The sequence below is a fragment of the Zeus faber genome (assembly GCF_960531495.2).
Source record: "Zeus faber genome assembly, chromosome: 9".
Taxonomy (NCBI): Eukaryota; Metazoa; Chordata; class Actinopteri; order Zeiformes; family Zeidae; genus Zeus; species Zeus faber.
The window spans coordinates 10327938-10339960 of NC_137197.1; the positions used below are offsets into that span (position 1 = coordinate 10327938).

General features: G+C 40.5%; 1 protein-coding gene across 1 annotated transcript in view; it reads right to left on the minus strand.

Annotated features, from left to right (window-relative positions):
• Positions 1 to 12023, minus strand: part of gramd1bb (GRAM domain containing 1Bb) — a gene marked incomplete at its 3' end in the record, with an annotated part of 89031 nt that overhangs the window by 33872 nt on the left and 43136 nt on the right. The gene's annotated exons all lie outside the window — the stretch shown is intronic.

Here is a 12023-nt window from a genome sequence, read left to right on the forward strand (position 1 = left end):
TATCGAGATTTGAAATGACCTATATTGGGGCTGAAGATTTTGGCCATATCGCACAGCCCTACTATGCAGCAGCAATTTGTTTCATATTGTTTTGGAAGTTTAGCAAAAAATATATGAACATTTGCAGTAACACGCAAGTTAAAACTGTTCAACTACGGTAAAGAACATGTAGTTGTGGCTCTGCTGTATAATATTTACCTTGGTTTTTTCTTACATCCAGACCCTCAAACTGCAATTGAATGCTTTGCCTGACGCAACTTCGATCATTAGTAAGTCCTGCTGCAGTGAAAAGAGCTTACCTCGGTTAATTTCCCTGATATTTATTTTGTGCATGCAGCACTAGCGGGATTTGCCTCCCGCTTTGTAAAGAGGGGAAAAGGAAGTTAAACTCTGGATGAACCTCATTTCCTCTACGGTGGATATTTAGATCCACAACACACCTGCTATTTTTCTGAGGTTTACCTTGAAGAATCTGGTTTTGAATCTGCTTTTGTAATGTTACAATAGCTCTGAATGTCGTGTCAATTTGTGTCCTATCAGTGTCCTATCTCATCCAAATTTAGCTTTAAAATAAGGGCCATCAACGTCAACACTCGCGATTAATCCGGAAACCTTAATGCATTTTTTAAATTAATGATATAACCAGTGGCAATGACGCACATAGGGTGACCAGGCGTCCGTCTTTATGTTGTACTGTGCAGCATTTTCACCCCGCGTTCCGCATATTGAGGCGATGTCCCAGATTTCAAAAAGTCAAAGCACTGCAGACGCCCTTTCCAAAATCTGCCTTTTTTCCAATGGCTGTGAAGAAAGCAGGGAAGGCTGTCATCACAGGGCTGCATTGGATGTCAATAAAACCACGCACACGTGGGTTAAGTGCAGCTTTTAACCCTTCTCGGCCTAAATGCCACCATTTTAATGTGTGTGTGTGTGTGTGTGTGTGTGTGTGTGTTGGCTGCCCTCGCTGCATGGGTGAATGTGTTGTGGTGTGTGTGTGTGCACGCTGTGTGACAAATAAATAAATAAAGTTAGATAGACATCATATCGAAAGGTTTCGACTGCCTCTCAGCATCAGTAACGTGTTCCATATTGTCCAACACAAACATACTCTTTGTCCCACATGTGGTTTGTTGACATCTGGTCACGCTAGGTGCACAGGGCTTTTTTTGTTTTGGTCAATTAGGAAATGGGGGAAAATAAATACATCTAAAATAAACACACCGTTTTTATTTGTTTTGTTTGGAGTAACGGGGAACGGGTACACGTAGTCGAGTGGAGATCGCTTCCTCTCCATTACGCATTTCGTATCAATATGCCTCGTAGGTCTATATTGATAGAGTACCTGTGAGCTGGGCTTACGGTGTTGTTATAACTAACTACAGTACAGGGATATTTTTAGAAAAAATATAATATTTATATTTTTTATTCTGCTGAAATACTGCACAAAAATATTATAGATAGTCATTTGGTGTCACCCCCTCTGATGCTGTCACATAGGGCTAGACAATATGGCCTAAAATGTTATCACAATATTTTTTATATATATATATAAATATATATATAATATATATTTAATAATAACGCTCAATTAATATTTATTTAAAGTATATTCCCATGTCTATACGTTAAACACTGAAATAAACATAAAACAATATGCAAACAAAAAAATGGATAAATAAATATAATATACAATGAATAATATATATGAATATGAATAATAATAATACACATTTAAATATATAATATAATCATCATTGTCGTTTAAGAACATTCTGAAAAGTTCCCAAATCTGTGCTCTGTGATTATAGAAGAGCTGTGTACTGCGATTACTCTGTGCAGCATGATGCATGTGAATGATTTACATTATAATATATTTTAATACATTTCTCCCCATTTTCCTGATGATCTGAAAAAGTCGCAAAATTTGTTGCTAGTCTCTGCTAAATCTAGCAAGAAAGTGGGCAAGTTGGCAACACTGCCTGGCCCCAATACTGGTCAGATGATTGATTGTTCGTGTCACATGGTTGTTTCTCTGCAGTACGATTGGTTGTTCGTGTCACATGGTTGTTTCCCTGCTGTACGATTGGTTGATCATGTCACATGGTTGTTTTTCTGCTGTACGATTAGTTGTTCATGTCACATCGTTGTTTCTCTGCTGTATGATTGGTTGTTCGTGTTACATTATTTTTTTCTCTGCTGTACGATTGGTTGTTTGTTTCACATGGTTGTTTCCCTGCTGTACGATTGGTTGATTGTGTCACATGGTTGTTTCTCTGCTGTATGATTGGCTGTTCGTGTCGTGTCTTTCTAGGTAGACTAAAACGAAAAAAAAAAAAAAGAAAAATCGAAAATAATAATAGTTAGTAGTACAATAGTTATTGTGGAAGATTTTATCGTGAAAATTATCAAGATCGTTTTATCGCTCAGCCCTAGTGTTACCCGGTGCGGTCCCCAGCCCCAGCAATGCTAAGCACTCCCTGAGACTTTTTTACTCAGAAAATGAAGAGTTGTAGAAATTGTAATTCAAATTCAGAAACCATCAAAACTAGGCAGAGATGTTAAGCTGACATGTTGTAACAAAGGAAAAAAAACTCTGATTCCTCTCACCAGTTTGTCATGCATTTTGTTATTCCAACACCGCACACGTATTTGTTTTATCTCCCCAAATAAAATACAAGTAAATGCAAGTATCTTGTGATTAATCTTGATTAATCATGATTAATCACAGCCTATTATTGTGATTAACTCGATTACAATTTTTTAATCGAGTGCCGGCCTTACTTTAATTAATCAAAACTTTGTTATTTTTAGCAACTTTCAAGCCTTTTAGGGAGCGATTTGCTTTGTCTGCTTCTAATATACCAGCAGGTTCATCAACCCAAGTGGAAAATATCACCAACACCCTAAAAGGCTGTAGCTGCGGGGCTGGAACTGGCTGTCCATTATTGGGTTACTGCTGTTATGGTGGATTACACAGCGACTGTAGCATTGTCCGCCGCCATGAACTAATTGGCGGATGTGCTTGTGTGTGAGTTTGTTTGCGCTTCACAGAAATCTCATAACAATTGTGTACTGTTAGTATTTCTTTTTATCTGAAGGCGATTCATCTCTTGTACAATGAATACGCACCGATATTTCTGCATACCGTTAATCTCTCCTGTGCGAAGAGTTGGACCACACAATGCGCGATTCTAATCATATAATTATGTCATTACAGTCATTATTATAATCACAGCAAAATAAAACACAAAAGGAAAAAAAAAAAGAAATTCAAAGTAAAAGCGCAGCATCAAGGGTAGGTTATATTTAGATTCCTAACAGATACACCTGTGCTTTGGACAAATAGCAATCCACCCAGCGAAGCGCCCCGTCTGCTATGGGAAGCTGTGACTCCCGCTGGCTTTGTGTGTGGGAGTGCCGAGTGGAGCCGCTCCGTGGAACAAAGAGCTGTTCCGAAAAAGGAACGTCTCGGCCGGGCCAGCGCGCTTGCGTGCCCGGGTGCACACTAACACATGACCTACTTAGGGCCGTCCCTCCCCTCGCTGTTGGAGAGGAGGGACGCTAGGACGCGCCCACGGTAAAAGTGGCCCCGCAAGTTATCAGATGGCGTCGCTCGTAGCGTGGATCCATTTAATATGCGCCGAGCCGTTCGTCCAACCCTCTGCTGCAGAAACTTCCGGGGCAACTTTCAGTTCAACAGGTGACACAGCGTTATCAGAACGTTGTTCAGAGACACCCTCAAATGGTCCCAAAGCCCCAAGACTGCGCTCTGTCCATCTACTGTGAAGGGGAAGGGGGGGGGCTGTTGACACCATCGCCATGGCGACGGCAAATTCGACAACGCCTGATTGCATCGGAAATGTCTGTCAGCCTCTCTGTGTTTTGGCCCTGCCGTTGCCACGGTGACCAGACAAGCCATTCATGTGCACTTGAAGGGACATCAGTGAGAGACAGAGGAGAGAGAGTGTGTGCATGTGTGCGTATGTGTGTGAGGGTCTACCACGAGGTGTGAGGACACATTACACACTAGGACATGCTGTTGGTAGTTATTGCAGAGCTGAGGAGTTGAAGTGCACTTTGCAAGGAGTGTGTTCAGCTGACTAAGGCAAGAAGGCTTCCTCTGGGCCAGACCTCTGCTTTTCAGAACACACACACACACACACACACACACACACACACACACACACACACACACACACACACACACACACACACACACACACCCCCCTTTGTGGAGAGGACGCTTGGTTCAGTCTGTCCGAACCATGACAAGAAAAGAACTGAAGACTACGTACAGTAATGTCCTTTTGGTCGTTACAGACATTTTTTTCCACCCAGACTTCAAAAGGTAACTTTCAATACATAATCAATAAAAAAAAAATACAAAAAATACTATTGATATTACTTCATGCCCATGTGGTCATTTAAGGGTGTTCGCTCCGAAGGACACTCGGTCCCAGCAGGACGGGGCAGAAGCTCAGCCATCTGCGGGGGGAGACGTGAGCGGAAGGAAACAAGCTGGGTGACACAGGGGGGAGGCTGCTAGAGAATAAGAGAAAACACTTACGTATGCGTGACTGTGTGTGTGTGTGTGTGTGTGTGTGTGTGTGGGCACTCTGTCTAGTGCCAGAGGGTGAAGCGAGGAGAAAGGTGTATGGGTTATATATTAACTTACGCACTGAAAGACTCTAAAGCCTTTCACTTCATTGATTACCACCACAAATAAACAGCATGCCTCTCGGTGTGGGGAACCTTTTAGGTTATTGTCTCGCCGTTTGCTGTGAGTGGCAAATTTTTTTGTGCTTTAAGTATTTGTTCATGCAAAGATCTACCGCTCAAATTTAGCCTAAATCGAATGCTCTTTTTTATTCAATATTGTATAGTATTATATATAGTCAAAGTGAAATTATGTGTCCCTTGCGGAGCTACTTCTGTCAGGCAACTTGACGGTGCCACACGCTCCTACGCCCCCCTATGGCCTGGCCTATTTAAGCAGCCAGTGCCTCCTGTCCGACCTGCTTTGCTGCGCTCCCTCCACCTCCCCTGCAGCCACCTGTTGGGCTCTACTCTTTTATCCAGCGGGGGGATTGGAGCTCATCACTCCTATATTTCTGGCTCATTATTCCCACGTTTGCCGTACACCACGCCACGAGTTATAAGCTGTAGAGCCCAGACGCCAAACTCAAACTATACAAAATATAAAGATCATTTGAAAGTTGTCTGTCAGAAATGGCTTTTTTGCATTCTGTTACAGTTTGAAAACAAGCACAAGCCTCAGGTTTGGTCTAATCATTCTTAAAGAACACGCGTGAGAACACAGTGTTTTATGTTAAAGATGACCTATTATGCTCCATTAGTATAGGTCTCTCAAAACATGTTTTTGAAGTTCTTTGTTGAAATTACCACTAAGATTATGCATTATAGCCTTTCTAACATGCCTCTAAAATACATCGTGTTCCTGACACCCTCTTTGGATTTGTTGTTTCATGTAAAATTCTGAAAATCAAATGAATCAAATAAATACATATACAATAAAAAATCACTATTTGTATTGGTTTTGTTTGGAGAAAAGCTCAGCGGAACGCCTGCCGCAGCCTACAGTCTATCTACCGCATGCATTTCCATCGTCTGCAGTTTCTTCACAGACAGTTGGTATTAATTCCTCTTTCTTTTAAAATATTTGTGCTGGTCTTCCCAGGGGCGCTTGTTATTCTCCATGTTATTTCTGCAGGCATGGGTGAAGTGACTCTCTGATGGATTCATTTTCTGAAATAGGCAGCGTGGCAGGCCAGGGGGGGCGTGGTCAAGCCGCGGTTCGGGCGGGATCGGGCGAATCAACGCAGAGGCTCCGCTGATTCCGATCCTGGACCAGGAAGTAATTGAGGTTTTGTTTTGCCCCGCAGTGAAGGAGGGGTGTGGTTTGGAGACACGAGATCAGACCCGGCAACCCGGACACTAAGCGCGGCAGACCGGCCACGATACGGCGGCAGCGCACATAAGTGCAGACGCTCCGGACCCCTTATCTGCCAGTGAGCATATAATTTTGGCTTTGGCCCACGAGCCACCTTTTTGTCTAAACCTGTAATAAATACATGCCAACCGGCGCTGTTTTGCCTCCGCCTGGCTCCCCTCGCTCATTCCCTGGTCCTGTGCCAGAACACACGTTCACAGGCAGTTCACAAAAAAACTCACTGGGTCGTCTTATTTTATAGTTTGTGTGTTAGTCGGTCCACCAGAGATCCAAATGTATGTACACAAGCACTGAAAAAGTGGGTTTTTCATAATAGGTCCCCTTTCGATTAAGTTTTTATTATTATATTTATATATTTTAACCCTATATACTTACAACTTCTTTCAAACATTGAACAAGTGACGGTTATCTAAGCCATTGTAAACAAATGTCTTGAGTTAGAATTTATTTTTCAGTATGGGATATTTTTAACCTTGATAGTTCAAAAAATGTATCTTATTAAGTGGTACTGTAAACTCTTCAGGGGTCATATCCCAAAAAGTTTTTTTCAATACAATACATTTGTTCGCTTTTGCATTCGTTATGGCAAACGATGGCCAAAGAGTGCCACCCAGCAGATCACAATTCTGAACATTGTCTTTAACAGAGAAATGTTTATTTTTTTGGTATTAAAGAAAGACACAACAACAAAAAAATCGAAAAACTCCACATTCAGAACAAATTAGGCTCCTAAAAGCTCCTAAAACCCACAAAGCCCAACCATTTCCCCCCTAAAACACTGAAACAGTGTCCCTGTTAACCAAGCTGTGTCCCGCTGCTTGGCATCGAGCCGATGCCTGCGCTAGAGCCCGATAAACAAAACATTTCTGCAGATTTTTATTTTTTATTCAAGCCCCAAGCAGCCTCCATACAATTAATAAATAGGAAAAACAACTTTTCTATCAATACAAGGTTTTTATTTTCACTTTGTGCAGCTGGATTTTTTTGTATTTCATGAAAAAGTGTTTTTCAGAGATTGAGGTTACTTAGGTTTAGGTTTTATCATTGCAGTTTTGCAATAATATATTATTAAATAAATATTATTATTATTATATTGTTGTATTTTATCGTATGTAAAAAAAACAGCATGATATCGCATGATATCAACATTAGCCATTGATAAACCCATATTGGTCAACAACTATGCTCTACAGTTGCATCAGTGATGCCAGAAGGCTTCCTAGATGTTTACACAGGTCTCAATGGAAAAACAAATGCATTGAACACTAATGCAAAGTCCATTCATCAGGCATTATATATATATATATAGTATATTATGGGTAAATGTACAAACTGTGCAGATCATTCATACCAGTTCAAATATTTAAATTTGGCTTGTGTCTCCAGCTGGCCGACGCAAGATTATTTGATACGAGGAGCGTGGCATATGGTTTTGACAGCCATAATAATATCACTACAGTAGAGTAAATATTTAAAACCATTCATTTCAGAGGCTAATAAATAATGTGTAGCTGCATGTACATACAGTTTTAATCATATGACCATTGTCCTCCTATTTCGTTTTCACAAGGAATCGGAAACAATCCAAACCATATGCTGCCAGTTATGACTAATAATTTTTTTTCCTCCAGCAACAATAATAATTCCATTAAAATGCTGCTTTAATCCTTTAATCCTAAAAAGACAAAATCCTCAAAAAATAAACAAGCCATGAAGACAGCAGGGTTCAACACTAACTTTTAAAGCGGTTGCCAGGCTGGCAACCAGGCATCGGCCTTTGGTTGCCGAAACTCAGTCAACTAAGTAATTAAGACACTATGCAGTTATACGTCAGCTTAATAATGAAAATGTGACATAAAAGCATGTTTAAAAGCTTCATTACATTAACCGAACAAAATTCTTTGTAGTTAAGAGTTTTATCTGATACATTACAGAATTTGAATCTTCAGAGGGGAAGAAAGTCGAGACAGATGAGATCTGTGTTAACACTAACTCCTCTGGTCAAACTTGGCCTGATCACAATTAGCCTGTGTCTGTCTCTCTCTTACACCCACATGTATATGCTCATCACCAGAGAGACAATAAGAATCTCAACAGTCCTGTCTGTCCCCTCATTGTTTACAATGGTTCACAACAATTCAAATTTGCATCTTTCCATTTAAAAGTAGCTCTCCACCAGATGAGGTCTGAGTCATGCTCATTATTAATGCTGTCTGTCTACAAAGACGAGAACTGGTTATTGTATTGTAATGGCTATATGTTGACAAATTTGACCAAACTGACGAGACGACTAACGACTCTTTGTATTTTATTTTAATTCGTTTTGTAGTAGACAATATCGTTTCAGTTAGTCCCCCCCCCCCCCGTCAAGTTTTACTTAATATTTCACACCCAGTTTTAGTTTTTAGTTTAGTTTTAATTAACTGTACAGGGATGCAAACACAAAGTATGGCGGAAAAAGTTATGAAATGCACTTGTGGTGGCAGCTGATGGTTTTCCGGGTTGTCATGAACACTTCCGACAGCATCACTTCCGACACGCAATTTCAGATTTCCGAGCCCCTGAGCGCAGCATGGCTTTGGCGGGCCTTCAACCAGAGCATCTTAGCTCTAACGTAATATCAGAGAACGAGTCCCCTCGTTAATCGATCGTGGAAGGCGTCGTTCTCTCTGACGGATAAAAAAATGAAAGGAAGATAAAATGGGTCACCCAAATTGACATGAAAAAAGCGACATTCGAGTTTTTTGCATTCCTGACTGTAATATTAACGGTAATAAACCATGCTCTACTGCCGTCCACCGGTGCCTGTGTGCACTGGTGGACATGTCATTTAACGCACGTGTAGCATTGTGGTTCAGACTGTTACAGCAATATTTAAATATCACAAATGCAAGAAATGTATTCATTTTGGGGTGCACTTTTGCGGTTTGCTGTCCCTATTTTTTATGTTAAAAAGTGGTCGCCAAAGGGGGAAACCAGAGGCCACGAGATGGTTGCTAACTGACTCAATCTGGTTGCCGGGCAACCTGCTACTGTCAAGGCCCTGAGACAACAGGTAAAATTCAAAATTCACAAAAGCTTTGTATGCTTAAAACTTTGTTGGGGGACATGAAGAGTTTGGAGGGTAGTTCAGAGAGTAACCAACAGAGTGAGAGGAGGTGGTATGTGAGAGAAGAAGAGACAGAGTGACTGTGTAAATAGGCAGCGGGCAGAGGAGGCAAAAATGAGTGTTTACCGCTTCACTTTCGACTCCAGAAATTGTGCGATTTTTTTTGAGCAACGCTTTAAAGGATAGCTTCGCCGTTAAAATAGAATTTAAATTTGGTTTCCATCATTTACTGTGTACCTGTTCATACCATCACCCCATGGTACACTTTTCCAATTTTACAACTTACCCCTCTGCTGCAGCTTCTCACTGTGCTTAAATGCAGCGCAATGGGGCAAAACCTTTAAGCCATAAAAGACATGAAATCTCCTTTTCAAAAATGAGAATCTCAGAATGTTATGATTCTGATGGAAGGTCATTATACCTTACACCAAAATAAAGGTTTTGCACTGCATTATATTTGAATCTGTTTTTTCAGGGTTTACTGATTCTTGAAACAACAACAACAAAAACACATAAGAGACTAGAAAGAGGACGTTCCACCGCTTGTATGTACGTAATGCAAAAAGTACTCCTAAATAAAATGTGACAAGGCTATTACTTAAAACATGTTTGAAAATTCACAAAGACACGTGGGACAAGACTACAATGTGTGGATTTAAAAAAGTATTTCCTTGAAACTTTTTTTTTTTCTTGACCACCACATTGGAGCACGGTGGGAAGCTGCAGCAGAGGGGTAAGTTTTTCAATAGTAAAGCATTGATTGAGGTTGTGCTATGAACAGCTATCAATGGTCTAACATTTTAATAAGGTCTGGGTTAAAAAAACAGCAAAACCTGTCCTTGAATGCTGATATTTGGACTAGAGTTGGCTAAACAGCCGGTGATAAATGTACAGTGAATCTTGAACAGTCGTCTTCCAGTATAAAACCGACTTACTCATCCAGTAAGTCAAACAGGTCGCCCTTGGTGGCTGACTTAGCCTTGTATAATATGTGACTTTGTGTGTGTGTGTGTGTGTGTGTGTGTGTGTGTGTGTGTGTGTGTGTGTGTGTGTGTGTGCGTATGACTGCAGTCATACGCAGGGTGACGCAGGTTTTGGTGGAAATAGAACTGCATGTGTGCATGAGCGGGCTCATAGCTATAAGTGCGTGCGTGCGTGTGTGTGTGTGTGTGTGTATGACGGTGTGATAACAGAGATTGGAGGGACCATAGTGCTCCACTTATCTACCGTGGTGTGACCAGAACAAGAAACCAGGGGGAAACACTCCCCATTGTGTATGTGACAATGACAAAACACCATGGGCCTAGCGAGCAGAGAGTGCATAGAGTGACAGGCATGACACACACACACACACACACACACACACACACACACACACACACACACACACACACACACTCTCCTGCTGCTGTCGTCAGCTTGTACACAGTGCCACGTGCCAAAATTAAGCTCCCACTCCGGCATCATGTCATGTGCTATACTTGCTGCAGAAGCTACCATTGCAGGCTATGCGCATTTGACTTTGAATCTGTGTTTGTGTGTGTGTGTTTGTGTGTGTGTGTGTGTGTGTGTGTGTGTGTGTGTGTGTGTCTGCCCATGCAGATGTAATTCACTCCAAATGTCATATCAAAAGCCAGCATCCCTAAACTGGGGCAACTGCCAAATCCTGACCAATCTCTCTGTCGCTCTCAGTCTCTCTGTCACTCTCTCTCCATCTCCCTTTCTTGACTTCAATCTCTCTCTGACACTTTCCCTCCTGTTCCTCCCCCCCCCCCCCACGGTTTCCCCACTCATCTCCAGAGAAGTGGGTAACGATGTAAACACACCACCGTCGCTTCTCCCGTTCACAGACTCCTACACACACTGCCTCCACATAGGAACAGGTTTTGAGACCCACTCAGTCTAAGATGAAGGAATTTGGGCCCACAACAATCTTTGTCCTCATACATCCAAACCACCTCTATAAAAATTGATTTGAAAATTGTAATATCAATATCAATATATATATCAATATATCAATACATATATGTATATCAATTAATACAAGCCACAAAGAAATTTAGATATTACATTTCTGTATTGAATATATTTATATAGAGTGAATGTACTGAATTTGTTCCGAGAAATATTTTTTGTAATATACATCAGATGGTATATATTATGTATGAAATTAGGTAGGAAATGTCCAAATATTGATAAAGATCTCCTTTTTCAAAAATGAGAAGCTCAGGATGTAATGACCGTCATTATACGTGATGCCAAAATAAACATTTGCAAACACTGCATTTCATCAGGTTTTACAGGGTTTTACTGATTCTTTAACAGTAAAATCACATAAGAGACTAGAAACAAGAAACTGTGCTGCTTCCTACTGGCAACCTGCTGTAGCCAGTGCTATTTGTCTGTATTTACTGCGAAAAGTATTTAAATTAAATGTGATAATGCTGTCACTTAAAACATGAAAAAAAAAAAATACACTAATGTGCACTCGATTTGAAAATTGTAAAATCAATATTGATGTTTGGAGGTTATGCAACCATTTTCCGCTTCCCTTAAATACCAACATAGCCACAAATCAATTGAAATATTTAATTTGTACAGCACAGATCAGATAGTAGACTGAAAAGTTAATACGAATACTTATTATGTAAAAAAAGCCCAAATATATATACAGAACCGTATCGTGAGCTGTCTCATCGATGTCGGATTGAATCAATATCAAACTGAATCATGAGTGTTTGTATAAAAATCTAATTGAAATAGTGTGCTTCACTTTTACTCAGCCAAATTTGGATGGCGATACATACACATCCATACTTTTAGAGTTCTTCTGGCATCAATTGGTGGAATGACCTGGAAGCTGTTCTGTTCCACCTACGCCAAAAAATAGAAAATTTGGAAATACCTCAAAAAATAAACAATTTTATAAACAATAAACAAAAA